This window comes from Mesoplodon bidens (genome assembly GCF_964165515.1).
Source record: "Mesoplodon bidens genome assembly, chromosome: 15".
NCBI classification, from domain to species: domain Eukaryota; kingdom Metazoa; phylum Chordata; class Mammalia; order Artiodactyla; family Ziphiidae; genus Mesoplodon; species Mesoplodon bidens.
The window spans coordinates 64,694,021-64,701,369 of NC_138171.1; the positions used below are offsets into that span (position 1 = coordinate 64,694,021).

The 7,349-nt window shown below is 38.2% G+C and overlaps 1 pseudogene across 1 annotated transcript; it reads left to right on the forward strand.

Annotated features, from left to right (window-relative positions):
* The first annotated feature begins 362 nt into the window (after positions 1-362).
* On the forward strand, positions 363-668 carry LOC308629258 (cysteine-rich PDZ-binding protein-like; annotated as a pseudogene). Its single transcript has one exon. The product of its transcript is annotated as a cysteine-rich PDZ-binding protein-like (transcript).
* Positions 669-7,349: the final 6,681 nt, after the last annotated feature.

A 7,349-nucleotide genomic window follows, 5' to 3' on the forward strand; every position in this document is an offset into this window, starting at 1 on the left:
GGGGTTTTTTAAAAAGATAAAACTGACAACCTTTAGCTAGACTAACAAAGAAAAAAAGGGAGGGGACATTACAACTGATACTATAGAAATACAAAACATCATAAGAGACTGCTATGAACAACTATACGCCAAGAAATTGTATATAACCTATAAGAAGTGGATAAATTCCTAGAAACATGCAACCTATCAAGACTGAATCATAAAGAAATAGAAAATCTGAATGGACCAATTGCAAGTAAGGTAATTGAAGCAGTAACCAAAGACCTACCAACAAAGAAAAGCCCAAGACCAGAAGCCTTCATGGGTGAATTCTACCAAACATTTAAAGAAGAACTAGCTACCACTCCTTCTGTCATGGAAGGATGGTGTGTGAAAAATGTAAAAAGAAATTTGGTACTGTTATCACTCTAGATACATGGAAGGACGGTGCAAGGAACATCACAGGAAGTGGTGGAAGAGAGCTGGACAAAAATAAAGCTTTGACCTAAAAAAAAAAGCAAGACTTGATCCACATGGAAAGAATAGGTCCTCCACTTGCAGAATTTGTAAAAGTTCTGTGCACCAACTGGGTTCTCATTATTGCCAGTGCTGTGCGTACAAAAAGGGCATCTGCACTGTGTGGGGAAAAAAATTTGGATACCGAAAACTACAAGCAAATGTCTGTCTAGATGTATTGGGTTTTGGCTTTCCATATGATTTACTTTTTGCTTTGAATTTTCAAGGCATAACATAGATGTTCAGGTTACAAAATACGTCTTAAAACAATTAGGTTTAAATCAGGGAAGTTGATTGGTATTCATTCTTCTGTTTTCAAGCAGTTCTGAACTGCAACAGTGTAACTAGTTTTCTGTCTTAAGTTGTTTTTTTCCCCTTACAAACATCTTATTGAACTGGAATAAGTGGCAAATGTAATGAAAAAAGATTTTCCCAGTTCTATATGTACTTTTTATTTATCATTATATATTATTTTTATCCTTTCTCTCTACTTTATTTGTAGTTATTGCAAAAGTGTGAAGGAGATTATTGATATTTGGCTCTGAACTTGGCATCCAGACATGTAATTCTTCCCTCATTCCGTGTTGGTTGCATAGTTCTCAGAATCAGCAGCCCCTTAATTAATTGCAGCTTCATAGGGAATTTAAATATCTGAGACCTTTATTACTAAAATGTTCCTTAAGTAATTAGCCCAGACCCAAATCAAACACAAGTTGTAGTTATGATATTTTTTATTTGTTCTTGAAGCCAAAGTGCCATTATCTTTCATATGAGAATGAGAACAGAAGGGATACCCTGTATATGTCCACATGAATACACTGGATTTCAGAAAAATACATATTCCATACATTACCTTGAATTCAAACTGTCATGAAAGTGCTTTGATGCAGAAACCAAACTTTTTTTTTACCTCCTCTACTTCCCCCTCCCCTGCTAAAAATAAATAGAAGTTAATTAATTAATTAAAGAACTAATGCCAATATTTCTCAACTTTCCAAACAATTGAAGAGGAGGGAACATTTCCAAACTCATTTTATAAGGTCAGCATTACCCTCATACCAAAGCCAGATAAAGACAGTATAAAAAAATAAAATTGGGCTTCCCTGATGGTGCAGTGGTTGAGAGTCCACCTGCCGATGCAGAGGACACGGGTTCGTGCCCCGGTCTGGGAGGATCCCACATGCCACGGAGTGGCTGGGCCCGTGAGCCATGGCCACTGAGCCTGCACGTCCGGAGCCTGTGCTCCGCAACGGGAGAGGCCACAACAGTGAGAGGCCCGTGTACCGCAAAAAAAAAAAAAGAAAATTATAGGCCAATATCTCTGATGAACATAAATGCAAAAACCCTCAACAAAATGAGAGAAAAATGCATTAAACAGCACATTAAAAGGATCATGCGAGCTTCCCTGGTGGCGCAGTGGTTAAGAATCTGCCTGCCAATGCAGGGGACACAGGTTCAAGCCCTGGTCCAGGAAGATCCCACATGCTGCAGAGCAACTAAGCCCGTGCTCTACAACTACTGAGCCTGCGCTCTAGAGCCCACAAGCCACAACTGCTGAGCCCACGTGCCACAACTACTGAAGCCCGTGCACCCTAGAGCCCATGCTCTGCTACAAGAGAAGCCACCGCAATGAGAAGTACTGCAATGAAGAGTAGCCCCCACTCTCAGCAACTAGAGAAAGCCCACGTACAGCAATGAAGACCCAACACAGCCATAAATAAATAAATAAGTTCACTATTTAAAAGAAAAGGATCATGCACCACAACCAAGTGAAATTTATCCATGGGATGCAAGGAAAATTAAACATATGCAAATCAATAAATGTGATATACTATACTAACAGACTGAAGAATAAGAATTATATGATCATCTCAGTAGATTCCAAAAAAGCATTGACAAAATTCAACATCCTTTTTATGATAAAAACTGTCAACAAATAAGGTATAGAAGGAATGTACCCCAACATAATAAAGGCCATATATGACAAGCCCACAGCTAACATCATATTCAACAGTGAAAAGCTGAAAACTGTTCCTCTAGATCAGGAACAATACAAGGATGCCTACCTTCACCACTTTTTTTTTTTTTTTTTTGAGTAAAGTTGCTTTACAATGTTGTGTTAGTTTCTGCTGTACAATGAAGTGAATCAGCTATATGTATACCTATATCCCCTCCCTCTTGGACCTCCCTCCCATCTCCCCCACCCCACCCATCTAGGTCGTCACAGAGCACTGAGCTGAGCTCCCTGTGCTATACAGTAGGTCCCCTCTAGCTATCTATTTTACACATGGTAGTGTATTTATGTCAAACCTAATCTCCCAATTCATCCCACCCTCCCCTTCCCCCACTGTGTCCACATGTCCATTCTCTATGTCTATGTCTCTATTCCTGCCCTAGAAATAGGTTCATTTGTACCATTTTTCTAGATTCCACATATATGTGTTAATATACGATATTTGTTTTTCTCTTTCTAGCTTACTTCACTCTGTATGACAGCACTTCTATTCAATATAGTGCTGGAAATCCTAGCCAGAGCAATTAGACAAGAAAAAGAAATAAAAGGCATACAAATCAGAAAAGAAGTTAAATTCTCCCTGTTTGTAAATGACATAATCTTACATATAGAAAACTCTAAAGAGTTTGCCAAAAATATGTTAGAACTAATAAATGAATTCAGCAAAGTTGCAGGATACAAAATCAACATGCAAAATTCATTTGCATTTCTATACACTGACAATGAGCTATCTGAAAAAAGAAATTAAGAAACCATCCCATTTATAACAGCATCAAAAAGAATAAAGTTCTAAGGAATATACTTAACCAAGAACATGAAAGTTCTGTACATTGAAAACTATAAGACAGTGATGAAGGAAACTGAAAAAGGACATAAGTAAATGGAAAGATACGTATTTATGGATTGGAAGACAATATTTTAAAAATATCCACACTACAAAAAGGGATCTACACATTCAATTCAATCTCTATCATAATTCTAATGGCATTTTTCACAGAAATAGAAAAGGTAATTCTAAAATCCATATGAAATCACAAAAGACCTTGAATATCCAAAGGATTCTTGAGAAAGAAGAAAAAAGCTTAAGGTATCACACTACTTGATTTAAAACTATATTACAAAGCTATTAGTAATCAAAACAGTATGGTACTGGCATAAAAACAGACACATAGACCAATGGAACAGAACAGAGAACCCAAAAATAAACTCACACACATACGGTCAATTAATCTTTGACAAGGGTGCCAAGAATACACAATGGAAAAAAATAGTTTCTTCAATAAATGATGTTGGGAAAACTGGATATTCACATGTGAAAGAATGAAATCAGACCCTTACACCATACACAAAAATTAACTCAAAATGGATTAAAGACTTAAACGTAAAAGCTGAAACCATAAAACTCCTAGAAGAAAACATAGGAGAAAACCTCCCTGACATTGGTTTTAGCAATGATTTTTTGGATTTGACACCAAAAGCACAGACCACAAAAGGAAAAATAAACAACTGGAACTATGTAAACTGAAAAGCTTCTGCACAGCAAAGGAAACAATCAACAAAATGAAAAGGCCACCTACTGAAAGGGAGAACATATTTGAAAGCATATATATACTAAGAGGATAATATCCAAAGTGTGTAAGGAACTCACACAACTCAATAGCAAAAAAATAAATAAATAACCCAATTTAAAAATGGACAAAGGACCCGAGTTGATATTTTTCCAAAGAAGACATACAATATCCAACAGGTACGTGAAAAGATGCTTGACATCACTAATCATTAAGAAAATGCAAATGAAAACCACAATGAAAAAAAAAAAAAAACCACCTCTCATTGCAGTGGCTTCTCTTGTAGCAGAGCATGGGCTCTAGGGTGCACGGGCTTCAGTAGTTGTGGCACGTGGGCTCAGCAGTTGTGGCTTGTGGGCTCTAGAGCGCAGGCTCAGTAGTTGTAGAGCACGGGCTTAGTTGCTCTGCAGCATGTGGGATCTTCCTGGACCAGGGCTTGAACCTGTGTCCCCTGCATTGGCAGGCAGATTCTTAACCACTGAGCCATCAGAGATATCACTTCACAACTGTTAGGATGGCCAACATGTCATCCTTTTTTTTTTTTTTTTTTTTTTTGGCGTTGCTGCACGGCTTATGTGATCTTAATTCCCTGACCAGGGATCAAACCCGGGCCCACGGCAGTGAAAGCACTGAGTCCCCAAGGATGGCTAATATTAAAAAGACAAGAGCTAACAGGTGTTGGGGAGGATATGGAGAAAAGTGAACTCTCGTACATTGTTGGTGGGATGTAAATTGACAGAGACATTATGGAAAACAGTATGGAGGTTTTTCAGAAAATTAAAAATAGTACTACCATATGATCCAGGAATTCCACTTCTGGGTAGATATCCAAAGGAAATAAAATCAGTATTTCAAAGATATATGCATTTCCATGTTAATTGCAGCATTATTCACAATAGTCAAGACATGGAAACAACCCAAGTGTCCATCAATGGATGAATGGATAAAGAAAATGTGGTATACAAAACCAGACAAGGATGTCACAAAGAAAGAAAACTACAGGCCAATATCACTGATGAACATAGATGCAAAAATCCTCAACAAAATACTAGCAAACAGAATCCAACAGCACATTAAAAGGATCATACACCATGATCAAGTGGGGTTTATTCCAGGAATGCAAGGATTCTTCAATATATGCAAATCAATCAATGTGATACACCATATTAACAAATTGAAGGAGAAAAACCATATGATCATCTCAATAGATGCAGAGAAAGCTTTCGACAAAATTCAACACCCATTTATGATAAAAACCCTGCAGAAAGTAGGCATAGAGGGAACCTTCCTCAACATAATAAAGGCCATATATGACAAACCCACAGCCAACATCGTCCTCAATGGTGAAAAACTGAAAGCATTTGCACTAAGATCAGGAACAAGACAAGGCTGCCCACTCTCACCACTCTTATTCAACATAGCTTTGGAAGTTTTAGCCACAGCAATCAGAGAAGAAAAGGAAATAAAAGGAATCCAAATTGGAAAAGAAGTAAAGCTGTCACTGTTTGCAGATGACATGATACTATACATAGAGAATCCTAAAGATGCTACCAGAAAACTACTAGAGCTAATCAATGAATTTGGTAAAGTAGCAGGATACAAAATTAATGCACAGAAATCTCTGGCATTCCTGTACACTAATGATGAAAAATCTGAAAGTGAAATCAAGAAAACACTCCCATTTACCATTGCAACTAAAAGAATAAAATATCTAGGAATAAACCTACCTAAGGAGACAAAAGACCTGTATGCAGAAAATTATAAGACACTGATGAAAGAAATTAAAGATGATACAAATAGATGGAGAGATATATCATGTTCCTGGATTGGAAGAATCAATATTGTGAAAATGACTCTACTACCCAAAGCAATCTACAGGTTCAATGCAATCCCTATCAAACTACCACTGGCATTTTTCACAGAGCTAGAACAAAAAATTTCAAAATTTGTTTGGAAAAACAAAAGACCCCGAATAGCCAAAGCGATCTGGAGAACGAAAAACGGACCTGGAGGAATCAGGCTCCCTGACTTCAGACTATACTACAAAGTTACAGTAATCAAGACAGTGTGGTACTGGCACAAAAACAGAAAGATAGATCAATGGAACAGGATAGAAAGCCCAGAGATAAACCCATGCACATATGGTCACCTTATCTTTGATAAAGGAGGCAGGAAGGTACAGTGGAGAAAGGACAGCCTCTTCAATAAGTGGTGCTGGGAAAACTGGACAGGGATGTGTAAAAGTATGAGATTAGATCACTCCCTAACACCATACACAAAAATAAGCTCAAAATGGATTAAAGACCTAAATGTAAGGCCAGAAACTATCAAACTCTTGGAGGAAAACATAGGCAGAACACTCTATGACATAAACCATAGCAAGATCCTTTTGGACCCACCTCCTACAGAAATGGAAATAAAAACAAAAATAAACAAATGGGACCTAATGAAACTTCAAAGCTTTTGCACAGCAAAGGAAACCATAAACAAGACAACCCTCAGAATGGGAGAAAATATTTGCAAATGAAGCAACTGACAGGGGATTAATCTCCAAAATTTATAAGCAGCTCATGCAGCTCAATAGCAAAAAAACCAAACAATCCAATCCAAAAATGGACAGAAGACCCAAATAGACATTTCTCCAAAGAAGATATACAGACTGCCAACAAACACATGAAAGAATGCTCAACATTATTAATCATTAGAGAAATGCAAATCAAAACTACAATGAGATATCATCTCACACCAGTCAGAATGGCCATCATCAAAAAATCTAGAAACAATAAATGCTGGAGAGGGTGTGGAAAAAAGGGAACACTCTTGCACTGCTGGTAGGAATGTGAATTGGTACAGCCACTATGGAGAACAGTATGGAGGTTCCTTAAAAAACTACAAATAGGGGCTTCCCTGGTGGCGCAGTGGTTGAGAGTCCGCCTGCCAATGCAGGGGACACGGGTTCGTGCCCCGGTCTGGGAAGATCCCACATGCCACGGAGCGGCTGGGCTCGTGAGCCATGGCCGCTGAGCCTGCGCATCCAGAGCCTGTGCTCCACAACGGGAGAGGCCACAACAGTGAGAGGCCCGCATACCACAAAAAAAAAAAAACTACAAATAGAACTAACCCAGCAATCCCACTACTAGGCATATACCCTGAGAAAACCATAATTCAAAAAGAGACATGTACCAAAATGTTCATTGCAGCTCTATTCACAATAGCCGGGAGATGGAAACAACCTAAGTGTCCATCATTGGATGAATGGATAAAGAAGATGT